Here is a 27,632-nt window from a genome sequence, read left to right as displayed (position 1 = left end):
ATATTTTTCTGGCTCTTCAACACTGTGCTCAGAACCATCCAGAATTTCCAGAAGAAATCAAATTAACCCAACCCAGGATATTTTCCCTGAGAATTAAATTTTGTAGGAAAGAGGGAATAGTCAGAGCCTCACTTGCTCTTCCTTAAGCCTCAGCAAACCTGGTCCTAAAATTCCATAGGGAAGAGGGAATTCTCAGAGCCCCAGAGGTTGTTCCTTAAGTCTCGCAGCAAACCTGGTCCTAAAATTCCATAGGGAAGAGGGAATTCTCAGAGCCCCAGCTGCTTTTCTTCAAAGCTCTCTGCAAAACACTCCCCAGATATAAAAGCAAGAAAATTGGGATTTTTCCTTTTTTTGTTTTCCATAACAGACTAAACTTGAGCCTGCCCTGTGAGCAAGGAGTCAAACACAGGTTCCTGTTTTGTTCCTTAATCTGACCCTTTTTATGGAGAAAATTCCCCCATTCCAGCTGATCCCGAGCTCCCAGCTGACCGGACCTCTCCCTCCTGTACATCTGCACGGAGGGAAATGACAAAATATTCCAATTTCTCCCAAATGTCAACTTAAAAAAACACCCAAATAGGAAACAGCTGCCCCGGGGCAGCTTGGGAGATGTAAATTTAATTCTTGGAGCTGTCTCCACATCCCTCACTGCCACTTCCATGGTCCTGCTTTCACTGGAGAACACCTGGGAGCTGCTGGCAAGAGGCTGCTGGGGTGGGTGGGTGGGTGGGTGACTCCCAGTTGAAAACAAGCCATGAAAAAGGCTCTTCTATCCCAGGAAAAAAGGTAAACATGGAAGGAGGCACTCCCTGGAGCTGAATCAGATCCTGCCAACTTTATTCCGCCTGGTGTTTGCCCATGGAAGGTCTGAGCCGTTATCTTTGGAAATAGGAGGAGCTCCAAAACATCTCCTGCAGCTCCTGGTGGCTCTGCTGTTCCACCTTCCCACTCCAAAACAGGAAGAGCAGATTAGGTCTGGACAAATCCAAGTGTTCTCCTAAAAGAGACTCCCACTTTCCTTCCTGTTGTATTCCATCCTCAATTTGTTTTCTTTCCATTCCTTCCCTTTCCCATTACACATTTCCTCATGGATCAGAGGCAGAACTCGCTGGTGGAAAGAAACTCGAGTTCAGCTCAGCTTCTCTGGGGTTTTCATTCCCAAGAATTCAGAGCTGGATAAACTTTTCAATGATTTATGCCTTGGATCAAAACTGAGGACCCTGATAAATGGTCCAAGGCCAGATTGGATGGGAATTGGAGCAACCTGGGACAGTGGGAGGTGTCCCTGCCCATGGCAGGGGCAGGAATGAGATGAGCTTTAAGGTCCCTTCCAGCTCAAACCATTCTGGAGTTCTGTGATTCTGGGATATAAGATCCGCCCTAAAATTTCTTGAGTCATGGAATTGTTTTGTTTCAAATCCTACTGAAAAGGCTTCAAAGAAGGGAGCGGCACAGAATGATATTAAAGGCATAAAAACTTAAAGGAGAACAAAAATAGGGACAGAAATTAAATATCAATAGGATTTGAGATACATAAATAGAGGAGGGGTGCCCAAATCATGGAATCACAGAATCCCAGGATGGTTTGGGTTGGAAGGGACCAGACAGTTCATTAATTTGCCCCCCTGCCATGGCAGGGACACCTCCCTCTGTCCCAGGCTGCTCCAAGCCCTGTCCAGCCTGGCCTTGGGCACTGCCAGGGATCCAGGGGCAGCCACAGCTGCTCTGGGAATTCCAGCCCAGGGCTCCCCACCCTCCCAGCCTGGAATTCCCAATTCCCAATCTCCCACCCATCCCTGCCCTCTGGCAGTGGGAGCCATTCCCTGTGTCCTGTCCCTCCATCCCTTGTCCCCAGTCCCTCTCCAGCTTTTTTTGCAGGCACTAATATTCCCTGGAGACAGATCCCGTATGTTCAGAATCCCCACATTTCCAGAGAACCTTCTCTCTCCATCTCCTTCCTCAACACACATCACACATTAAACCAGAAAAGCTCCAAGGCTTGGCCACCAATAATTCCCTTAGAAATCCCACCAGGAACCAGGAATCCCATGAGGGATAACCCTGGAGATTTATTATTCCCCCAACCTACACTTCTTTCTGGAGAAGCATCTGAAAACCAGGATACCCCAGAGTGTCTCAAATAAATCGAGACACCTTCATTTGTTTTCCAAAATGACCAGAAATTGAGGGAGAGGAAGGATTTTAAAAGGAACTCTGAAAAACCTCACCTGAGAGCAGAATTCTTATGAAGGTTTTGTAGGAAAAAACCTCAAGAAAATATTGATATACCAAGAAATTCCAAGTGAGACAATGAATTCTTGGGATGTGAGGAAGCTGGAAATATTTACACCTGTAGGTTGTCTTAAATTCCAGCCCCAGAGGTGGAATTGGGTCCCTCTGTCCCTCTTAGGTCTTCAGGCTTCACCTGGTCACCTTTTAACAAGCTCAAGGAGTTTTATTGGAATACAGAATTTTGGTCCTCAGCAAAAAAAACCCCCACATTTAAAGGGAGGGACAGGAAACTTCAGGCTCTGCAGGGAACTTGTAGGTGAATTATTTCATGATTGTGTTAATTATTATAATTATTTCAGCAGGTAAAATAGGGGGGCTGCACCAGGAGAAGCTGAAATCACTCTGAAAAAAAAGGGAAATAATTTTAAGACACGGACCAGAGTGTGGTTGTGAGCACCAAAGCTGTGTCTGCTTCCAGGGCTTGGGAATTCTGATGCTTCATCCAAAGGAAGAGATGGAAACCCAAACACCTTCCCTTGATTTCACAGAAACCTGGAATGGTTCGGGGTGGAAAGGACCTTATAAAATCATCTCATTCCCACCTTCCACCATCCCAGGTTGCTCCAAGCCCCATCCAACCTGGCCTGGGACACTTCCAGGGATGAGGCAGCCTCAGCTTCCCTGAGAATTCCATCCCAGCCTCTCCCAGCCAGGAATTCCTTCCCAATATTCTATCCCTGCCATCTTTCAGCTTAAAACCATTCCAGAAGTCTGTGCCATGTTATAACCACACAGTGCAGAGCATTTTCTCTGCCTTCTGACGGTAAAAAAGGAGGAAAATTTAAAATTTATAGAGGAAAAAAAGGTCAAAATATAACTTCCAGCTGATGAGATTCACCAAATGTTGTAAGAGGTGGAGTGAGATGATGGCATTGGAAGGTGATTCTCATGTCCATATCCTGTGGGAATGCAGAAAAGGACAATCCAGGCCTCCTTCTGACCTCCTCTCTGGTTCCAGCTGCACTTTCTCCACATTCCTGAATCTTTCTGCCCTTTTTCCAAAGTCTGAGCATGTCTTGGATTTTCTGGAGTTAAGTGCTTCCTCCTGTACCATGTGAGCCATGGGGCCTTTCCCAGGATCCTCCAGAAATCCTTTAAAAAATAAATATTATTTAATGACTTGGAGTATTAACGGTTCTCATTGTTCTCCCCATCATTACTTCTCATTCATTATTCACCAGGGGAGGTTAAGATTGGACATTAGGAAAAAAAATTCCTGAGGGAAAGATCTGTCAAGTGTTGGAATGGGCTGCCCTGGGGAGTGGTGGTGCCACCATCCTTGGAAATGTGAAAAAAACAAAATGTGTGGATGTGGCACTCGAGGATGTGGTGGTGGTGCTGGTTGAGGGTTGGGCTTGATGATCTTAAAAATAGAAATAATCATGGAGCTGAGGAATTGTTAAGGTTGGAAAAGATCTCCAAGATCATCAAGTCCAGCCATCACCCAGCAGCTTTGTGTTCACTAAACTTTGTCCTCAAGAGCCACATCCACACAGTTTTTGAGAAATTCAACCTCTTCCAAGGCTTGGCCACCTTTTCCATGAGGAACTTTTTCCCTGATATCCCATCTGAGTTTCTCCTGGATGCTGCTGCAATTTGAAGCCCACAAGATGCTGAAACTTGAGGCCCACATGAAAACACGGCGCTAAATTTAACAAATATGCGTGAAAATCTTAGATCAGGCCTAAAACCCAACGGCTCCAAGAAGGATTAAAACTCCCATAAATTCCCCCCCAGCTCAATGCAAACTAAATTTGCATCATATTCCACCTAAAGACAATTTCTTCTTCCACCCACTAGATGGGAGCAAACATTAATTTATGGGATGGTGCCAGCTCTGGATATTGGACGTCTGATGCCAACGTGTGTGGTCTTGTGGCTTGGAGTTCCCTTTTTAGTGCTGTTTAATGAGGGAAATTTAGAACTTGGAGCAAATGGATTCTCGGACATCATAAAAAGTGGGGATTGGCTGAGGGCCAAGGGATCACTTCAAAAATTCCCTACAAAAAAATCAAGGAGTGGAAACCTGGAGCGTGTTTGCCTCCAGACCAAATCAAATATTCCTGTTTGCTCACGGGGCGGTTTATTTTTAAGCCTTGACTAAGCATCTGTAAGGAAAATATTTGGGATTTGGATCTCTCCATGTTCATTCCCTGCCTTCACCTTCTGACCAGCAGGCCGAGAATAAAATTGTGTGTCATGGAAAGCTGAGCTGTGGAGGTTAAACAATTCCTAGAGTTTTATTTGGTGTAGGGATCAGCTTTCCAAGAATTGTCCATTAAGAGCAAGGAATTTTCTGTTGCAGCAGGGAGAGCTATGGATATTCCTAATCCCTGTTTTTTAAAGGAATTGTTGATAAATGAAAACGTCAACATAGCAACTCCTGAGTACCCAGAAATTGCAAGAAATTCCAGCAGAGCTCCCTGTGGGATTTGTGTCCTGTGATGTTTGCACAAAGGTTTCTTCCCAAGCCAAACGCCCGCAGTGGGGAGGGAATTGAAGGGCAGAGGGAGTTCAGATCCTGGGATATTTTCCTGGAATCTGGCATCCCAGCCAGTCCAGTCCCTTTGGTGGAGGGGATGCCTGGTGAATCTTGAAAGTTTGGCTCTGTAGTGAGCATTTTTAGGTCTGAGTCCCTCAGTTTTTGGGAGTGCACAACAAATTACGACTCTTTTGGGCTTGGATTTTCCTTTGGGAGTGCTGGGAAAATCCCTATGGAATGTTTGTATTCTCCTGCCTATGAGGCAGCCTAAAATGACTTAATTTAGATCTAGACATTAAAATATGTAAAATTAGGGGATATTTGTGGCCCAACTCAGGAAGGAAGGAGGGAAGGAAGGAAGGAAGGGAGGGAGGGAGGGAGGGAGGGAGGAAGGGAGGAAGGGAGGAAGGGAGGAAGGGAGGAAGGGAGGAAGGGAGGAAGGGAGGAAGGGAGGAAGGGAGGAAGGGAGGAAGGGAGGAAGGGAGGAAGGGAGGGAGGGAGGAAGGGAGGGAGGGAGGGAGGGAGGGAGGGAGGGAGGGAGGGAGGGAGGGAGGGAGGGAGGGAGGGAGGGAGGGAGGGAGGGAGGGAGGGAGGAAGGAAGGAAGGAAGGAAGGAAGGAAGGAAGGAAGGAAGGAAGGAAGGAAGGAAGGAAGGAAGGAAGGAAGGAAGGAAGGAAGGAAGGAAGGAAGGAAGGAAGGAAGGAAGGAAGGAAGGAAGGAAGGAAGGAAGGAAGGAAGGAAGGAAGGAAGGAAGGAAGGAAGGAAGGAAGGAAGGAAGGAAGGAAGGAAGGAAGGAAGGAAGGAAGGAAGGAAGGAAGGAAGGAAGGAAGGAAGGAAGGAAGGAAGGAAGGAAGGAAGGAAGGAAGGAAGGAAGGAAGGAAGGAAGGAAGGAAGGAAGGAAGGAAGGAAGGAAGGAAGGAAGGAAGGAAGGAAGGAAGGAAGGAAGGAAGGAAGGAAGGAAGGAAGGAAGGAAGGAAGGAAGGAAGGAAGGAAGGAAGGAAGGAAGGAAGGAAAGGAAGGGTTTTTCTGGCAGTGTTTTCAAACTCTCACTACTGGAGATATGAAAGAGCTCTGTGGAGGGAATCATCACTCCATGATCCATGTTTTCCAGGTGGTGGCATCTGGCAGGATGGAAGAACATCAGGGAATGACACTTGAGGCAATTTGATCCCTCTCAAGTAGTTTATAAATGGAACACCACAGCCCTGGTTTGTGCTCTTTGCACAGGAGCTCCTTGTGGATTCATTCAACATTTCCTGCATCCAGCAGGGAATTCTGGAACGGTTTTGTTTGGAAGAGACCTTAAGGATCATCCAGTACCGTGGGCAGGGACACCTTCCACTATTCCAGCCTGGCCTGAAAAGTTTTTCATCAAATACTGATCCATCCCCATCACCCTCCCTCCTCATCCTCATGTCACCCCAAATTCAGGGAGTGGAAAAGGAATATTGTTAACATATAAATAACAGTAAGGAATATTATTTTCTGAATATTGTTTCCTGACATGTATAGATCCTCTGTGTTGGTGAAATCTTGTTAGTGACACTAACACTACCATGTTAGTGTTAGTGACAGGACACTTACACTCCAGCTGAGTCATCCTCAAAAAAAATCCCAAAGAGAAACCCCAATCCCAGATTTCTTTTTTATTTTAATGAGTAGAGCCAAGCAAAGGGCACCAAACATAAACCAAGGGAGTAAAACCACTTTGTTTTAATTAAAGCTGCACCAAGCCCTGAACAGCTTTGCCCAGGACATGGAAGTGACAGCAGAGAGTGATCACTATTCCTAGGGGAAGAGCAGCCAGGAGAACACTGAGGGAGCTTTAATTTGTTGTGGAAAAAGCCTGTTAATTACAGCTAACGACCTTTGAGCAGGGTCTGTAAAACAGTGGCCCCTGAGTGAAGAAGCCTCCTCCAGAATTAACCTTGTCACGAGCCCTGACAGAGGCCAGAGCAGCTCTGGGGACTCTCAGGAGGTGACAAGGTCTCCAGGCTGCTCCTTTAATTAGCCCTGGGGTAGCTCCAGAGAATTTCCTGCTGCAGTTCCTGTGGGGACAGGGCAAAGGCCTCTGGAGCAGCCCTGCACGGAGGCAGGGATGTTTGTGCAAAGAGCCGACCCCCAGAATCGCTGGGCTGGCCTCAGCATGGGGGTCAGGAGCCCAGGATGGCCCCTGGTCGTTCCTCAGTGGGAGTGGGGGTGGGAAAATGGTCAGGGGAGCAATGCCAGGAGTGTGGAAATGGAGTCCAGACGATGAGGGAATTTTCTGAGGTCCCTCCCAACAGAAAGCAGTCTGTGATTCCATGATGTGCCTTCTGCAGGGTGCTGCAGGACCCACGTCTTCCCTATCCTCCCTTTCCAGGAATTCTCTGCTGCACCATGGAATATCCAGACACCCCTCAACACTTCCAAAGGGGAACAGCCTCTCAGTGGGGTTTGGACCTGGGAGAACCACACAGAGACTTTGGGTTGTGTCTGTAAAAGCAGAGAAGAATAAATTTAAACCTAAAGGTTTTGATTTCTTTCCCTCTCTATTGATGTTCTCCCCACACTAATGTTCAGGGGAATCAGGAGTGGATCTCTCTAAATTCCAGAATACTTGAATCCCAGAATGGTTTGGGTTGGAAGGGACATTGAACATTCCCCACATCCAAACCCTGGGGTGTGTTTAGGTTGGATATTGGGACAAATGTCTTCATCAGAAGGGTTGTGTGGCCTGAGGGCAGTGGTGGAGTCCCCATCCCTGGAAGGGTTTAAAACACAGGTGGTCATGGCACTTGGAGACATGGGATGGGGTGGCCTTGGGAATGTGTCACCGACATGTTTTATGGAAAATCCTTTCCTTGGGATTTTTCCTCCTGAGAGGCTGAGGCCTCAGGAACAAAGTGTAAACAATGATTGTTTGCTGCTGTGGGATGCAACAGGTGGAGCTGGGATTGGGCTCATCTGGTTGCTTCCAATTAATGGCCAATCCCAGTCCAGCTGTCCTGACTGTCTCCATTAGAGACAAACCTTTGTTATTCATTCCTTTTCTATTCCTAGCCAGCCTTCTGATGAAATCCTTCCTTCTATTCTTTTAGTATAGTTTTTAATATAATATATATCATAAAATAATAAATCAGCATTCTGAACATGGACTCAACTTTCTCATCTCTTCCCTCACCCTGAGACCCTGGCGATCACGGCTGCAGGAATGGTTGGACTCAGTGATCTTGGAGAACTCCAACTTAAAAAATTCTGTGACTCTCTGAATGTCTCACAGATTTATGAATGTGTTTTTTGGTAACTTGGCAAAGCAGAGAGGTATTGGTCAATCATCATCTTCCTTATCTCCATGGATCATCTGAAGGGCTCTCCTGCCAGGTCCACAGGACTCCACATCTAAGGCAAAGAGCTGACACTTGGGTTGAAATGCACATTTTCCAATGAGGAGCTGTTGGATAAAGAACGTGCACATTCCAAATTGATAAGAAAACTGATAAGGTCCCCTTTTGTGCTGAAAGATCAACAAAACCAGGAAAGGTTGTTCTTGAACTCTGCTTTGAGAGGTTGCAGAGGATGGCACGGATGGAGGTGTTCCCTGTCCCTGGAAGTGTCCAAGGCCAGCTTGGATGAGGCTTGGAACAACCTGGGCTGGCGGGAGTTGTCCCAGCCCTTGGCCACAGAGGGTCTTCAAGGTCACTTCCAACCCAACCACTCCAGGATTCCTTGAAGATGAACTCCTCATCCTCTGGCAAGCGGCAGCTACCAGGGAAAGGATTTCTGTGAATTTGTTTCACATTCCATCTGCACCATCCTGGGAATTGATCCCTTGTGGCATCCCCTCAGACTTCCAGGGTCTCTTACCTGTTTGTGGATGCATTTTGGTGCTCTCCCTGCCCACTGCCCTACAGAGATCCCGGATTCTCCTTCCCCCAGAAGCTGAGAAAAGGGACAAAGGTCCTTGTCCTCTTCCTGGACAGGATGCTGGGCTGAAGTGACCTTTTCCCTGATCCAGGGCAGCTGTTCCCACGTTCATTAGCAGATCCAGAGGTTTTTAACAGCTGCTGCAGCCACTCCCAGTTTTAGCTCTGGAGGATTCCAAGAATTCCTTCTGCACCTTGGGATGACGGGGTGGTTGTGATCCCAGCCAGCCTTGGGATGCATTTAAACCCAATGGCACAGACAAATCCATGACTTTACGTTAAAAATTTAATCGGGTAATGCAAGTTTTTATGCAGATTCCCGCATGGACAGGGTTGGTTTTGGGGTTTTTTTTGGGCAGATCTTTACCCAAAACATCCCAGCTCTTGGAGCAATGAGATTATATCAGATAATCTGAGAAGAAAAATGCATTTTTAAAGTTATACCTACAAGGATTTGATGATGTTCCTCTGCTGGAATGTGTATGTGCCCGGTCTGACTCCACTGCCCTCATCCATGAAAAATCTTCCCAAATCTGCTCCCTGGGATATCATTCCTGGCTTTCCTGAGCAAGGCTGAGCTGTGTGGTCCAACCTCAGCACAAACCAGGACCTTGAGGGAGCAGTAACAACGCTGCTGGCCTCGGAGTGCCCGCTCAGGCTGTGCTGAGATTTTCCCCTGGCCACATCCCTGTGATCCTGAGGGGAAAATCTGGGAAAACGCTTTGAGGGGACCCCAAATGTGGGGCTGTGACACATTAATAAAATCCACTTCATTCACTCTTCTGTTTAAAAGCTCAGCTCCCACTTTCATGTCTTTGGGATTCTGTGGGCATCCTGTTGAATTGGGAATTCCCAAGAGCCCTGTTGAAGGCTTTCCTTGCCTCCATAAACCCACAGCTGGTTTGGCTGGAAGTCTCCTGCTCTTGGCATGGGATTCAATCCCAACTTGCCACCTATGGAGCCTGAACCTGTCCAGCTTTGAGGGTCCTGCTGCTGGAGTGAGGGATGTTTTTCCCAGCTGTTTTTTCATGGAGTAGCCCAGCATTCCCTTAACTCTTTTTCTGTTCCTTCTTCCCTCAAAACCACGACCTCCCCAGTAACTGACATCCCTAATCCCTTTAGGATTGGCTGCGTTGACAAATCCAGATTTCCCTCTCCCAGTTTATTCCAGCAGCTTCCATTATTCCCAGCTGGTTTCAAGCTCCAGCTGCTGGGTTATGTCACCAGTAAGGCCCATCAGCCGTAAGGAAAAAAATTAATTTGCTTATCCAGAGAATCCTGGGGGATGCAGGGACAAATCCCTTCAATATTCCATAAGGAATTACAAATTCCAGGTGTTTTGTCTCTGTAATAATAGCAGAGGGTGTTTTCCTGTGAGTCCCAAGTTTTCCAGGTTTTTGGGGTGTCCAAGATCAACGAGTGAAGAATGAGGGGGTTTCACTGAAATCCAGGAATGACACCAAGGGAGGAAGGGTTGGGAGATCTTCAGAATATCTAAAAAAACCTCTCCACACTTCAGATTGTCAGGAATCATGGAATAATTTAGGTTGGAAAAGAGCTCCAAGATCATCGAGTCCAATCATTCCCTCACCATAAAACCATGTCCCCAGATGCCACATCCACACATTTTTTGAATACTTCCAGGTGTGGTGGTTCCAACACTTCCCCATTCCAACGCCTGACCACCCTTTCCATGAAAATAATTTCCCTAAATATCCAACCTAAACCTCCCCTGGCACAACCTGAGGCTGTTCCTCTCCCTTTGGATAGCAGCAGCACGGGGGCTGTGTCAGCATTTGCCTCCTGAATTCCTCCTGCTGTCATTCCAGGGATGAAATTCCTGTGCCTGAGAACATTCCCAACACACATCCCTAGTTTTTCTAAACCTTTATGTACATGGTTGATTTTATAAACATTTTCAATTTCTTAATTTTTGTAGAGCAGTTTTTTTGAACACATGCTTAAATGTTTCCTGATTCCTGGCTGATTATTTCATGGAATGTGCCAGTGATAAATTAGGAAATCAACCATCATTTCTCAGTCCTGAATCTTTATTCCTGAAAAATTTCTCTGGCTCACCTGAATCCTGACTGTAAAATATTTAAGCAGCTAATTCCAGGAGAAATAATTGATGAGGATGTGTCTGTAAACTTTGGAATTTCCTTTGTTTGGGCACTCACATAATTCCATTCAATAAAAAAAGGAAGCATTCCTTGATCCATGAACCCATGGGTTTGGGGTTTTTGTTTTGGATAGATATAAAATGTTGCCAATATCCCACAGGGAATTCCAAAGTTCACCTCCAGGCTGTGTGGAGCACTTTGGAAACACCCATTCGTTTCCTTACATTATAGATTTTATTGGAATAAATGCTCCTTCCCTGCTCATTTCCCTTTTAACTCCTGATTTTATATCCTTTGATCATATCCAGCATCAAACCTCTCTTTTCCTTGCTGATTTCCTGGTGTGTTCTTCATTCTTTGGGAAAACTATTCCACATGTTCAATCCTCATAGGAAACTTTTTATCCATTTGCTGCCCCTGATTCTCACTGAAGAAGGAACCAGGACTGAGAAGAACCCAGGAACTCTCTGGAAAGAGCATCTCCATCCCTCAGGAACCAAAAAATTCCTCCTCTCCCACTTTTGTCCTTTATCAGGGAATATAAACTCCCTACAAACAAAAATTTGTGGATTTTTGGTTTTGTGTTGTTATTGTGGCTCAAACTCCTGGTTCAAACTCAGGGGATGGCAGAGTTTTCCAGCAAAAATGATTTTCCAAAGCAAATCCCTTCTGCCAAATCCCATCGTGCTGGCAGGATAATGGCATGGAGCTGTGCCAGAGGGATTTAGGTTGGATATCAGGGAAAGGTTCTTCCCTCAGAAGGTGGCTATGCACTGCCCAGGCTCCCCAGGGAATGGGCACATTCCCAAGGCTGCCAGAGCTCCAGGAACATTTGGACTCAGGGACAGGGTGGGATTGTTGGGATTATCCTAGGCAGGACCAGGAGCTGGACTGGATGATCCTTGTGGGAATCCTCCCAGTCAGGATATTCTATTCTGTGATTCCCACTGGAGTATTCCCAGTCTCTCATGTGTTCCTGAATCCACTAATTAACATGGATTTCTCTTCTGATCCTTCTTCCTTCCTCCCTTGGCTGTGTCCTGGGGATCTCCTCCTGGGCAGGAGAGGATTCCTGCAGGACCAGGTGTCTGAATTCCCAAGGGTCCAAGGCTGGAGAATGGCAGGTGGAATTCAGATTGTGGTTTGGGGAGAAGGAGGAATAAGGAAGAAATTCCAGGAGGGGAAAAGAGGGATTTATGGTGTTTGGGTGGAGAGAAAAGGGATCACAGCGTGGATATCCGGCCTTGGGAGGGCTCAGCACCTCGGGATAAGGGCCCTGATTTGGAAGTGGACATGGAGATGTGTGGGAAGGTGGATTTGGGAGACAAGGAATGAGTTAACTCAGCCAGCCCCCGGTGCCTCCCACACTTCCCAAATCCCAGGCTGTGCCTTCCTTATCAGCCCCCAGTGCTGACAGTTTGCCCAGGGATGTTTTCCGAGGGATATCAGTGCTCCTGCTTCCCTTCCCAAGGGCTCCTATCTCTGCCTATTTCTCAGCAGCTCTTCACTAGGGCAAGGCCCAGGCAGAGAGGCTTTGGCTTGGTTTGGAAAACAAAACCTCCATTGCAAGGAAAACAGATCCACCCACTTTTCTGAGCCTGGTTTTTCGCAGGAATTGCAAAAAAAATTTTTAAATTCCCAGGAATGTTGGTGTGCTGTAATTAAAATGGAATAATGAGATGAAATTATTCCCTCAATCCCAGCTTTTTGACATAATAGAGGATTTGCTCTGGTGAGGATTTGGGGGATTCTGTGAATCACAGGATTATTGAGGTTGGAAAAGCCCTCTGAGCTCACTGAATCCAAACAGGAACCCAGCACTGCCAAATCCACCCAGTCCATGTCCCCAAGTGCCACATCCAATTAAAAACCCTTCCAGGAATGGTGACTCCCCTTCCCTGGTCATCCTGTTCCAATGCCTGACCACCCTTTCTGTGGAGAAATATTCCCTAAAATCCAATCTAACCCTCCTCTGGAACAACCTGGGGTTGTTTCCTCTTGTCCTGTTGTTCCCTGGGAAAAGAGCCCAATCCCAGCTGGCTCCATCCTCCTTTATGGGATTGTAGAGAGCAGGAAGAGATCAATCCTAAATGGAAAACACCAATCCCAGGAACCCTAAGTGATAACACAACTGATCAGCTGAGAGCAAAGCTCTCCAGGATCAGCTGAGTCACAAACCATAAAAGATTTGCCTCAGTCTGGATTTCAGGAATTTGAGCAGGGTCCAGCAATTCCAGGCAGGAATTCTCTAGGCTAAGGCTGGATTCTGGATTTCAGGAATTTGAGCAGGGTCCAGCAATTCCAGGCAGGAATTCTCTGGGTCATGACACCCGAGCAGTGGGAAGTGTGTCCACAACTGCCCCTTCCAATCCTAATAAAATAAACAACAAGCAAGGATAACATTTAAGGAAATCTTAACGAAAGAAAATTAAATTAAAGGAATTTTTTCATCTCGTTTTTACTTTAAAAAAAATTTTCCTTATCAACAAATTGGCAATGAGGGAGTGGCAGCCCAGGAACTTCCAATGAGTTCAGTGCAAACTGGAAAAGGCACCAATCAGTTCCATGGAGAAGGAATCACTCCAGAGGCTTCATCAGACAGCAAATCCAGGGAGCTGCTCTGTTTCTCATTGCAGCTTTGACACTTCCAGGGCTTTATGCTGGAGGTTCTTCCAAAAGCTTTTATCACTCTTCACTTTGCTTCTCCAACTTCTTGAGGAGTTGGATGTTGGGGGATGGATAAATTTGGTTTTCAGTGCCCCCATTTGGCCCTCATTGAACACAAATCCCAAAAATTCCAGCAAACCATGGACAGAACTGGAGCCTGTGGTGAAAAGTTTTGAAGATTCTTGAAGAATCAAAGCTCAAAACTTTTCAGCAAGTGATGAAAAGGATGGGATAGAAAGAAAAAGCCACATTTTTGACAAACCCAGTAATTTCCAGGGCTCAAAGCCACCAGTCCTGCAGGATGGATGATTTTAAAGCAGGAACAACTCAACTGCTGGGTATGGCAGCACATAAATCTATTTTAAAATACTCACTGAGTGTGGAGAGAGTTCACAGATCACAGCACCCAAGGCTGAGCCTCTGGTCTTAAAATTAGTGCAAGAGTCAATGGAAATGGAACCATTTTCCTTGATAATTCCAGCGTCACTGACCCGGTTTTTGCGATAATTTGAGTGTCACTGACCCAGTGATTATCAGAATAAAAATCCAGTTGGTCAAGTCAAGGCCACCAGTACTGGAAATGAAAGCGTGAAATTCCGAGGTCAGGAACCTCACCAGGGACAGCAGTGACAGCAAAAATATGAGGAATGGTTTGACAGGACCAGGGTGGAGTTTGTAGGAGAAACTGGGACTTGACCCTGAAGAATTTGCTCAGCTGAGCTCAGCTGTGGCGGGTGGATGCAATGACGGCCTTGTTTTGCAGACCCTGCCTCCAAAGATGAGAAAAAAAACCAATAAAGATCCATTAAAAAAATATAATTTTCTTTTTCTAACCTGATCAAGTAAAAGATTCCCTGCTCATGGCAGGGAGGGGTTGGAATTTCATCTTTAAGGTCCCTTCCAACCCAAATAATGAATTCCACGATTCCATGAGTTTTAATTAATCTCTGACAACAACAGCATCCCTTTGATTTGAATTTTGATTTTTGGGCCTTTAGGGCACCGTGTTTTCAAGTGTTTATTTACTCCTGAAAGGAAAAAAATATGATTTTTGAATAAAAACAACAGTCTGAAAGTCAGGTAATTCTTGTAGCTGGGAATTCAGCAAATACAGGACAAATTAAGGCACCATGCACAAAAAAACCCCAAAACCTAAGAGTGATCACAACCACTGGACTCTCACCTTCACGTCTGTTGTGACAGCAGAATATTTTACAGCTCCTAAACAGAAAAAACTAAATCAAAATAGTCAGAAAACTTTGCTGTCTGAGCAGTTCTGGTTCATCAAAAGGTAGCACTTCAGTCACCCTCTTTTATTCAGGAATCACCTTTATTTCCCTCCTTTGCCTATGAAAAACCCTTTCACTCATAACCCGAGGGATAAAATATCATTTGCTGTGCAATTTGCAGCAAAACCCTTGGTTGGCTGCCAGCCTCATAATCCCAGCCCCTGCAGAATGAAATGAAGACATTAATATCAGTTTTTATTAAGCTGGTAATAAGGCAGAGTTTAAAGCAAACGCAGGTGGGGGAGATTTGATGCCAAGGTTTTAAACACACGGCTTGAACACGGCCAATCCCAGCTCCAGGCAAGACATTTGGGAAGGGCAAGTGGAATTCCTTCTTCTAGGCTGGAGGCTGCAGCCAGAATCCCAGAATTCCAGAGAATTCCAGAATCCCAGGATGGGTCAGGCTGGAAGGAACCACAGTGGGATCATCTGGAAGCAGCTCCCTGCTCCAGCAGGGCACATGGAAAGTAAAGCCATAAAATATCCATGTCTCCCCTACCAGGGGTAAGTCAGATATTTTCCAGGGTGTTTCTAAACCCCTCTCTGTCCCCAGGAAGAGCCCAAAGCTTTGATTCCCTTTTGAGCCCTGTGGTGGTTCCAGTTCTGGGTTTCCCTGGGTCTGGACTGAAGGCACTTGAGACAGCAGTTCATGCTCACACTCAGGTGTTTATTATTTCTGATCAGTGAAACAGTCTCACTGCTGGGAGTTCAGCAGCTTTTCATTAGAAGGCACAAAATGCCCAACAATCTCTTGTTCCAAGGCCTTTTAAGACTGAACTGTCCAATGAAGAACTGACACCTGGATTATTTTCCCTTTTAACCCAAGAACTGATCCCACAGAGCCCCAGTGCAGACTCTTCTGCCCAATTACAAAATGCCACCCAAACCCATGGAGAAGGAGGAAGAAGAAGCATGAGGAAGAAACCCAGGATGACACCCTGTGCCCTCCATCCTGCTGCCATCCACAGCACACTAAAAACCCCAAACCCTCAATTTCTCACCCAGTGACACACCCACACTGCTCTCTGTAATCTATTGCACACTTTTGTGGCTTCCAGTCTATCTTGAAGTCTGGGAAACTTTCTCCATGAGTGAGGGTCAGAGTCAGTGCTGCCCTGGGGGTCAGGGCACCCCAGAGCAGACACAGAAATATTCCCAGTGCTCTGGGTCTCCACAGAGACCCTCCCTCTGTTTTTGGGAGCACAGGGGGTGAGGATGGCACCGTCCCCCTGGGGCTGCCCCGACACGCTGCCCTCTCCTTCTGGGTTATCTGCAGGTCATGGGAACCACGAGGGACATTCCAAACCCACCAGGTTTGAATCCCTCAATCCCTCCAGGGAAGGATTTGGCCAAGGGGAATTGTCACAGCCCCCTAATCTCCACTTATGAGGCTGATTGGAGCTCCTGTTTCCGCTGCTCCTGAGGTGCCATTGTCACCGTGGGACCAGGTCATGGGATTTCTGTCACACCCCACACACTTCATGTGTCATGGAAATGGGCTTCACCATCTCCTCCCAACCCCTCCTTCCTTGGGTTTTATTTTTCCTTCTTTCCTCCCCCTCCTCCTTCTGCTCTCCCTCAGCTCCTTTTAGCTCAGGTTTTAAATAGAAACACCCTCAGCACATCCCCAGGCCAGGAGAAATTGTTTCAGGGGTTGGAGATGGAGCTTCCCAGATCAAGGGCCATTTTTGGCAGGGAATGGTCCTTTTTTCCAGGGAATTCTTCAGGCCCAAGCAGGACTCTTCTGTCAGGGAGCAGAGTGAGCAGTTTGATTTGGGAAATCCATTCTAGGAAGCCCCTCTGGGAGGAAAGCTGTCGCAAGCATCAAGAGAAGGATGAAGCTGCTCAGGTTGAGGGTTTACGTGTCCAGGACTACTTCTGTCAGCTCAACACAGCCCCTCTGAGCTGGGTGGAGCAGAGAATCACAGAATTCCAGAATCACTGAGCTTGGAAAAGATCTCCAGGATCATGGAGTCCGCCCAGTGCCTGATGCCCACCTTGTCCCCAGCCCTGAGCACCGAGTGCCACCTCCAGGAAGTCCTTGGACACCTCCAGGGATGGGGACTCCAAACCTCCCTGTGCAATTCCAATGCTTAACAACCATTTCCAGGAAGGAATTCCTCCTGGTGTCCAACCTGAGCCTGCCCTGGCCCTTTTCTCTCCTCCTGGGTGCAGAGCCTGACCCTCCTGGCTGTCCCCTCCTGCCAGGAGTTTGCAGAGCCACAAAGTCCCCCCTGAGCCTCCTTTTCTCCAGGCTGAACATTCCCAGCTCCCTCAGCTGCTCCTCACAGGACTGAGTCTCCAAAGCCGTGCCCTGAACTGCAAAACAACCAAGGAATGACCAGAAGATTCCCCTGAATGCACTGATGGAAAGGAAGTGATGGAGATGCTCATTTTGGCTCTGCCAGTGACCTTTTGGGACAGCTGAGAAGTTGGATCAGCGCTGTCTTAATACTTTTCATAAGGACATGAAGTGGAAATGGCCTGAAACTGAAGGAGGGGAGGGTTCAATGGGATTTTGGGAAGGAATTCCCAGCTGGGAGGGTGCTGAGGCCCTGGCACAGGCGCCCAGAGCAGCTGTGGCTGCCCCTGGATCCCTGTGGGTGTCCAAGGCCAGGCTGGATGGGGCTTGGATCACCCTGGGACAGTGGAAAGTGTCCCTGCCCATGGCAGGGGGTGGCACTGGATGAGCTTTGAGGTCCCTTCCAACCCAAATCATTCCAGGAATTTCATATCCCTGCTGTCTGTGTTACTTAATTTTAAAACAATCCACTCATTCTGCTCCCCTGTATATTCTGTTACCCTCTCTCTAAGGATCCTTCTAATAAAGAATCATGATTTGTCCTGTGGTTCTTGGGCCCCACCTCCTTCAAGGAGGTTCAAAATCCCAGGACCTTCTGGCAGGTGTAAAATGCAGGTGATGGACAGGAAAATCTGACCTGGCAAAACATAAATAAACTTTCTGCTTTCCACCTGAGCAAGATCTGACACAGATTAATGCTCTCAATGGGATTTTGCTGGAGAAGAAGCCGTAACAATTAAAAATAAGAAAAAAAAAAGAAAAGAAAAAATGTGTGGATTCACTTGGTTTATCTCCTTTCTCTTTGTGCTCCTGTGTTTTTCCCCTCCATCCCTATTAGCTGGGATCTGTTTAATTCCAGACTTTCCACGATGTTACTGCGCTGTCTGTGTTGTATTTTCTGAAGCCGCTGAGTTCAGAGGGGAATAATCCAATACTTTATGTGCTTGGCTGGGCTAGATTTGGTCTATCATGAAATGGAAAATATTCCTTCTCCTCCCACTTGGAAGCAGGAGACAGCAGGAATCCACTGGTGTTTTTTAAACCTGTTTTTGTGTGGGCCCAGTATGAGTAAAGACCCCAAAGTGAAATATCCCAGAGCTTTAATTGCTGCTGCATGTCAAGAGCTGAGCAGTTCTTCTCCACTACCCTCATTATTATCTTCCTTGCCTATTAAAATAACCCAAACCTTGAAAATCCTAAAATCCTAAATAATACCCATACTTCGAAAATCCTAAAATCCTAAACACCTATGCCTTGAAAAACCCTAAAATCCAACTCTGCAGTCGGTGCTGTGAACATTGAAATGGTTACAAGACAGAAAATGAAACAGAGAAGGTGGTGCTGATACAAACAGACCGTGATCCCTACAGAAATCCAGTTTTAGGGAGGTTTAGGTTGGATATTAGGGAATATCCTTGCTGGCAAGAGCTGTCCAGGCCTCCACAGCCGGCTCAGGGCAGTGGTGGAGCCCTAATCCCTGAAGGAATTAAAAAATGTGTGGACATGGTTTAGTGGTGGCCTTGGCTGTGCTGGGGGAATGGTTGGACCTGATGATCCCAAAGGTCTTGTCCAACTTGATGATCCCAAAAGTCTTCTCCAACCAAAACGATTCCATAAGGAGCTCCCAGCCATACATTAAATGACAGTCAAAGAGCAAGGAAGAGTGAGGAGTGAGCTGGGCACTGGTGTCCCCTCCTGAGATCTGGAAATAAATGACAAAAGAAGGAAAACACTGATAAAAATGTTCCCCCTTGAGAGTGGGGTTTTTTTGACCCCAAATGTACAAAGTTCTGGGTGCAGGTGTAGCACTAAAGCTGCCCCAAATTCTGCAGCACTGTTCTGGGACAATTTTGGGGTTGGATGTTCTGGATAACATCCAAAAAATCTGGATGGAAATGAAAGGGTCTTGAGGCAGAGAGAGTGTCCTGGTGATGTCCTTAGGGTCCTGGAAGGGTTGGGAACACCATCATGGAAAGCAATGCCTGCCTGGAGCAGTTTTGTCTCTCATTCCATCATAGATTCCCAGAACTGGAAGGGACATTTGGGATCATCCAGTTCCAGCCCTGTTCCATGGGCAGGGACACCTTCCACCAGCCCAGGCTGCCCAGAGCTCCATCCTTTATCCATTAAATTTGGGAGCCAAATCCAGAGCAAGCCCTCGTTTGCATCACTCTGGGCCAGACCAGGGAGCAAATCTGGGGCAACACTAATTTTTGGGGTTCAGTTTCACCCTCTTCCCTCATTTCACCTCATGGATACATAAATGGGAGCTGGGAATGGGGCTGGCAGTTGGGAATGGGAGCAGCCATTGGAATCAGTTCTTCCTGTGGTGAAATCCCAACTTGCAGCAGGTTCTGGAGCATGGAAAGCTTCATCCTCCAAAGCCAAGCTAGGCTGTGTCTGCAGCCAGGGAATGGTTTACACACCAAAAATCCAGGAAAAAGTGTGGAGGTTTGTGTGTGTGCTTAAAACCCTTCTCCAAACATCCGGCGCTGGAAAAGTATCCGAGTCCTGCCCACACCAAAGCAGATTTTCCACGAATCCGTTTGATCCCAAAGATGAGAAACGTATGGGGAGCTGATGCTTCTCCTTTCCTGGGAGGGGGAGAAAACCAGCCCAGAATTCATCTATCAAATAATCAGGATAATTACAAAATAAATACCAAGCAGCCAGTTGGCAAACACGGCCCTTCAAGGGATATTTCCCACTAATAACTCCAGGACCACTGGGATAATGGTGTGGATTAACAAGAAACCAAAGCACCACAGAGCTCATGTGACCCTCTGTGGCTGTCTCGTCGTAGAAAAAGGCTCCACATTTGCTTTGAATTATTCTGTGCATGGCCTGAAAAAAAAAAAAAAAGAAAAAGGTTTCTTCCCCCCCACCCTTTTTTTTTAATGCATTGTTTTTTATGTGTTTCATATTCTTTTATGTTTCTTTCTGGGAACGCTTAATCTGTCTCCATGTTCTCCAGTCCTGTTCCAGCAGGACAGGAATGGGCTGCTGAATTTACCTTTTTAAATTCAATTTATAGCCAGGCAGCAAATGTTCCTCTCTCCACCGCTCATGGTGAAGCAGCATTCCTGCAGTAGGGAATTATGGATAAAATCCAGGGTTATTTTATTTGCCTTGCCCTGGCTGCAGAGGCTTTTCCTCCTTGACAGCTCTCACATCTTCTCATTTAAATTTGATCTCAAAAAAATGCAGCGACTTTTGTCGTGCATTTTATAGGCATCAATAAAATGTGGGTGTTTTGCAGTCTGAATTTAAATATTCACATAAAGATGCCATTAGTGCTGAATTCCATCTCTTTACATAATTGATTCTTGCACCTTTGGAATGTCCCTGCTGCTCTGGAGGTTTTGCAGGTGATGCAGTTTGGGGAATTCATGGTTCTCACTTTGTTTGTACCACTCAGGGCAGTTTGAGGCATAAATATAAAAATTTTTTGATTTTTCCATCCGCTTCCTCTATCCACTGAACTTCCCTTCTAATTCCTCCCCAGTTAGTCCAAGTGTTAAGAACATAAGGATGGGAATAATTATCCTTTAATCATCCTTCTTCTAACCACAATAAACAATTCCAGGAGAAATGTCTGGAGAATAAGGAAATCAGAGAGCTTATCTTTTCCAGAGATCCACTCAGGACATGATCCCACAGGGTACGTTCTCCAGTCAATATTCCCTTTGCTATTGGAAGCCCTTCTAAGAATCAGGCCACACCTCAAACCCAAGACAAAGCAAAAATTTGGGATAAAACTCCAAGATTTCCTTCCATCAGTTTGCCATGGGGTTATATTTCAGAAATAAAAATGTGGATATTGCTTCAACTGTATTTGTCCCCTGTCCTGACTTCTCCCAGGAAACATTTTCCAACCACAGACAATAATCTAGACTGAAAAGAAACAAACAAGCAAAAAAGGGGGATCTATTAATTTATTAAACAATTATATTAATTTTAAACTTGCTCCAGGGGAGGTTCAGGTCAGATACTATGGAAAAATTCCTGATTGAAAGGTTAAACATTGGAAGAGGCATCCCAGGGAAGTGGTGGGGTCTCCATCCCTGGAGGTGTTCAGCAAAAAGGAGGTGTGGCATTTTGTGACCTGTTTTAGTGGCCGTGGTGGCACTGGGTTGAAGTTTGGACTTGATGATCTTGGAGGTCTTTTCCATCCTTAATCATTCCCTGATTTTGGATGGCAGCTCCAGAAGGACACAGGACCACAGGATCTTGGTCTTATCCCAACACCCTGTAGAGGATTCCAATGGCACCAGGCACCCAGCCCAGGGAGGAAATCCTGATTTTACTGATGTCAGCAAACTCGGGGATCCCGGGATACAGACAATCCATGCTGGGAATTTCCTTGTTGAATCAGGGTGTGATCTCATCTGGAAAAGCTCATCTTAGAAGCAACTGCTCAGCTGTCCAAGCCAGTTCCAAGGACCTGAGGATAAAAATTTCAGCTGTTTGAGGGTATTCTGTGTGTTTGAGTAAAAGAAACTATTTCTAATTGGAATTTCTGATCTCCATCCTTCTTTTGAGACGCAACAGAATGCACTTAGAGAGGGTTGGCACAGCAAATAAAATAATTTGTTATGAATCCAGGGGCACAACCTCTAGTCTCTCACAGGACTTGTTCCAAAGTTTTTTCCTCAGCTACAAATGAATGCTCAGCCCTTGGAATTGGGTGGCCAATAATGGTGGCCAGAAACTTCAGAAACTTTGGCGAGCCTCGAGATCACTTTATATCTCCTCTCCTTGCTAATTCATCCTGGGAATCAGGCATGGCACATGGGATTTCATCTGTTTCCACATGATGAAATCCAAATCTCCAGTTCTGTGGTGAAAATCAAACCATGGAAGGCTGTGGGATAAGCTGGAGAAAGAAACAATTTCCCAATTCTTCCACCGTGTTCCAGATTTCTGCGGACCTTTAAGAGGATTAGAAATGTGTTTTTGGGAAGGGCAATTTCAGAGGCATCTGCTATTATCAGAACTAACAAATCATGGAAATATTATTTGGAAGAAAGAAGCAAAGGTCTCAAAATCCCAGGAGGGATAGGACTAGAGCCAGCTGTGGATCAGGTCAGCCTCGGTTGTGCCTTGCACACCTGGAAGGATGAGTGTTCCAGAGCTTCTCCTGGCTTAAGGGGACCCTGCTTGAGCAGGACTCCAGTGCTCCTGATGCCTCAGGTTTCAGCTTTTATATTTTCACATTCTGTGCTGCTTTAGTGTGTGGGTCTGGGCTCACATCAGGGGATGCTGAGCTCTGTGCACAGAGCAGGGAGACAAAACAATTCCTGCTCCAGCTGGGCACCAAGGACAAATGAGCCAAATCTCAGGCCAGGAGCACAAACCCCGTGGGCTGGAGAGAGAAAAACAAGCAGGGTGGGACTGCAGGGGCTGAAGCTGGGATGGGACAATGAACTGCAAGGTGCAAATGGAGCAGAGCTGATCCCAGGGAGAGACCCCGTGCCCGGCCGGGCATTTTGGGGCCATTTTGGGTCATCTTGGGTGCAGCCCTGGCTGGGCTCTGGTGCTGCCCAAGGTGCATCCGTGGAGGAGATCCTTTGGATAAATCCCTGCTTTATTCTTTAGCTCTGTTCAGCCTCTGTTCTAGGTCAGCCTACACAAGGCATCAGTCCCTCCCAATTTTATCCATGGGAATGTATGATTCCCTGGAATTTGCCACATTCTGGTGTGGCTCACCTGATTTGCAGTGGGTGGCCCTCAGGTTTATTCCCATCCTGGGTTCCCCTTGGCACTCACCGTTTTCCCCAGCTCCTGCTCCAGGTTTTGCCCTTCCAGTCTATAACCCAAACCCAAAATGTTTCTAACTGAATACAAAGTTAAAAGATTGCCTTTATTCCTCTCTCTGTCTTTTGTCCCACCAAATCCCCAAGGATTTCAGTATGGAAAAAAAAAAGTCTTCTTCCTCCCCAAATGCCTCAGTCTTTTATGACCAAAGCCTCGCTTAAGTACTTTGGAAAATTTGATCCCAGATTCACATAAACCTGAGATCAGCCCTGATATAATTCTGAGGCCAAGGGAATGAGGAAATAAGAGGATTTTTCTGTTTGGAAGGAGAAGGGGGGGATGGGAGGAGAGGACAATTAAATGGGAATTATTTGGCTCGGTGTTGATCCCAAGGGACTGCTCTGATTCCATAATCTAACTTAAATGTTGACCTTTACGTTGTCAGTGTAAAACCCAAACATATTAAACATGGCCTGGGGTTCCTGTACAAGATACTACAAATTGAGGAAGAGAGGGAGAGGGGTGGAATATCCTGGAGCCAAAGGAAAGACCTGATTGATAGATGAGGCCCTGGGGAGGGCAGTGCAAAGATTTCCTGTCTTTTCTGAAAACCTTAAAAAAAGAAAAAAAGAAATAAGGAGATTTCCCATTTATGTGTGGTTGATGCATTCAGGTTTCTCTTTTCCTGATTTTTTTGTTTGGAGAGAGAGGGAGGGGGGAAAAAATCCCCCTCCAATTTTGATTGGGAATCTTGCCAGGTTTCTGTCATCACCAGGAAAATGGTTCCTTCAGCAGACACATCTGGGCAACTTCACGCCCGTTCCTGATGGGAGCTGTCAAATCCTGTCCCGGAGAGCAACGGGAATGGCTCCCCATTCCCAGAGGGGAAAAAAAGAGGAAAATTTGCTTTTGTTTAACTGGAAAGTGGGTGGACTGGGAGGAGAACAGATAATTTCTTAGAGACAACACCTTCACTGCTCATCTCTTTGTAGCACTGGGGTGTTCTCCTTATTTTCCCATCTTCTACCACGACTCCCTTTTCCTGTTCTGTTCATTCTAACCCTGGAATCACATAAAAAAATATTAAAAATTAAAGATGTCTTGACTTCTTAATGTAATTATGGGTTCTGTGTCTAAACTGAGGTGCAGGGAGACACAAAGTAAATAAACTGTGAAATATGCATGGACATGGACACAAATATTCAAATACACTGTGGTGCATAATGCCATAATTTGTGTGTAAATCGTGTGGCCAAATCTGAGAGCAGCCCTTGGAAGTTCTTGGAAGGACCTGTGGAGATCAGCTGAGGTTGCTCCAGGCAGGAATGGGAAAGGTTTTCCCAGTCCTTCTGAAGCAGATGAGAAAGGCCACAGGCAGTTTGTGACATCGCTTTAGGGATACAAACACGGAAGCAGAGATGAACCAAACATTCCCAGATTTTCTGCAGGTTTGGAGAAATAGCTTTGAGTTTCCTGGCTGCAAACAAGGGACAAAGAGCACTGCCAGGTCCTCGTTCCCTCCTCTTCCCTCTCCTGGAAGATCTCTGGACGAAGCCTAAGGAAGGAAAAGAGCCTGGCTCTTGTGAGTTGCAGATTTAAATACTTACCTGCCTTTTATTGATCCCTCAAATCCAGAGGAAGAAAAGAAACCCTGGACCAGGATTATCCACTGCTCCTGAGCCCCAAGGCTTCATGGAGCCCTGGATAATTTTGAAGAAGCTTCTGGCAAAATCCACCGGGAAACTTCCTCCTCCCGTCATTTTTATTGCTGCTGCCTCCTTAAATATTAAATTGAGATGAGTTATTGGGGAAAGTTTGAAAGCCCTGGGAAGCCTGTGGGGATCTTTGCCTAGGATTTTTGGGATTGAACCATAATCCTTTCCAGGACAGAGCTTTTCCATGAAGCACCAGCATGGGAATTAAGCTGCATTTTTGAAGTGTTTCAGAATATCCCCAATAAAAAGGACAAATTCCAGCAGCATTGCAGATAAACTAAACTTTGTCCCAGGCTGCTGGAGCTCCTAAAATTCCTTCTTGGATATTCCATGGCAGCCATAACTGGGATTATTGCCCTTGTAAGTTATTTTTCCCATCATTTATTATGGTGCTCTTGGGGTCCATAAAGCCATATTGCAATAAACTATGGAAAAATAAAATCATAAAAATACCTCCAAAAAAAACCTAGGACGTAAAATGCACAGGAAAATGAAAGAGTTCTGCCATTGAAAAAAAAAATGAAATAAGAGATGAATTTTAAAAAGCACATTATTAGAAAATAGTTCCTTAAACTGGAATATTAATTATTTCATTATTCATTAATATTGATGGAAATATGGTATCAAAAATTATCAAAATTGTACAGAAAATAGTAGTAGTAGTAATAACAATAATTGTGATTATAATAGAATAGAATTATATATACTACGAATAATATACCATTTTATAATATATGATATTAATACTAATATATCTTCTTTTAAGGTACAAAAACAGTGTAAAAAGTTGAATCTTTAAAAAAATAAATTTATGTAAAATAATGTTGTTAATAATTAATAATCCTGCCCCATATTTTCCAGCTATTGAGGGGCCTACTAGGAAATTTTATTTCACTCAATTCCTGTGTGTTAATTTTAATTTCATTTTATTTTTTTCCAAAATTTATTGCCTTGGGTATCACAATGTCGGAGGCAGGTGAGAAAACTTCCAAAGTAAATCCCAATTATCTCCATGTCTGATGTAGAATCTAACCCAAGGACTTATTTTTGTTCCTCCAAAATAAATAGATTATATATAGATAAGGAATAAATTCCTGGGAAATAGTGGATTGTCCCCCCACACAGGTGGAAACCCTCAGTCAACCAACCCCCAAAAGACAAACCCCTATTATGGGTATTGCTCCAATTTTTCTGTGCAATATTCCATTAAAATGAGGAGATCCTGGAATAAGTGACAACCTTGGAGAAGGCAGCGGTGGCCACGGAGCCTTTAAAGCTGAATTTCTCTCAAGGTTCAGGAAAATAATCAGCTTTGGTGGTTCCCTCCCAGATTTCCTGGGAAGAAATCAAGAAACCTCTGGCAGACTTCAAGCGTTGTCTGCGTATTAAAAAATAAAGAGCATTTTTAATAATCTCGTAAAGAGCATTTTTGTATTCTCACAAATTTCTCTGGGAATGAGAAAAATGTTCCTCACCTGAGTGTGCACAAATTGGATCTGGAGTCAGCCAAAGGAAAATTCCTGATGGGTACTGAATGGGAAGAACTGGAATTTTCCACTCTGCATGAAGATTTTGAGTGCTCAGGGCAGGACAGAAGATGATTTTATCATTATTTTATTATTTATTTGCTAATATAGACATGGATTTAATCATCAAAAGCTTGATGATTATTTAATTTCTATGGCAATGACTTTCTCCAAGTAGAAATGACCTTTTGGGTGGATCCCTGCACGCCTTGCTGTAGGATTTGTTGGATTTGTTATCTCACCACCAATCCAGTGGGATCCAGTGGAATTTATGGAGGAGACAATCCCAAACTTTAACTGGAATAAACCCATTTTGCAAAGCCAAGGCTGGTAGGAAAACTTGTGTGTGTGAGCTAGAGAAATCTCTTTTCACAGTCTTTGTCTGAAATATTTGGGAGCTGAAACTCAAATCAAACTCCTTTGTTTTTTGGGGATGGACCAGAAGATTTTTAGGAGCCCATATCTGGTTTTTTTATGAACTCCGGGCTGATCATCTGAAATTTTTGGAAGCTCTCAGGTGGTTTAAGCTTGAAGTGGTGAAGCTTCACATGGAATTTTCTACTCTTAGGAGCCAATATTCAAAATATTTCACCCTAGTTGAATTTCAACTCAAATAAAACCCTTGCTTAACCTTCAATGGCAAAAGCAGGTTATTTTATCATAATTCAGATTAAAACTCCTGAATTGATTTGAATTTGCTGTTTCATTCAGCCGTTGTTATAAAGCCTGGGTCTGACTTATACTGAGACATTTTTCTGCAAAGAAAGGGAATCTTTGAGCAGCACAATTATGGGATTAAGCCTGGAAATCCCTAAATTGAAAAACTGGAGGGTCACGGTTGCCTTCAGCCCTCCTTTGCGTTCATCAGTGGCGCTGTGTCATGGATAATTTTCCCTTTTTTCAACACTGTACAAAATTCCTTTCAAAAAAAAATGCATTTTTGGAGAATGTCCAAATTTAAATACTTACCTGCCTGAGTGTTTAAATTCTTTTTTTTTTCCCCAGGCAGGGAGCTGTCTGAGCTGAGCTTTGAAGCCCCTGAGCAAAGCAGCAGCCCCCAGCTCATCCCAGCACCTGCAAATTCCAAAACCAGGGAACTGGAAACTACGGAACTTTTCCATCGTTTCCAAACTCACTCCAACCCTGCCAATGGAAAACTTTGGATTGAGTCAGTGGATTTTTCACCAAAAAAATGAGCTCTCCTCAGCTGAGAGCTGCCCTGACCCCCGGGTGAACTTCATGCCCCAGTTGAAACCTCTCCACTTGCCACGAGCGTCTGCCCATCCCGGCTTCGCTCAGCCTCCGCCGCGGAATTCCCGCTTCCAAAGGGTCAGGAAGAGAAGTTGTGCGGTTTTCCAGCTGCTGCCCAGTGCTGGGTTCAACCTTTGAGGGCCCCGTGCTGGAAATTCACCGCCGCTGAATCACACCCATGAGCTCAGCTCCTGCAAGACTTCACAGCTGTGGAATTTCTCAAGGAAATTCTGGAGTCTCCATCATTTTTTGTCATTTTTAACTGGGGGGGAATTAGGGCTGTCATTCCACTGTTGGACAATCCCAGGATCTTCTCCCAAATTC

This window comes from Fringilla coelebs (genome assembly GCF_963513975.1).
Source record: "Fringilla coelebs genome assembly, chromosome: 1".
NCBI lineage: Eukaryota > Metazoa > Chordata > Aves > Passeriformes > Fringillidae > Fringilla > Fringilla coelebs.
Note: the sequence above shows the minus strand (reverse complement) of the source record.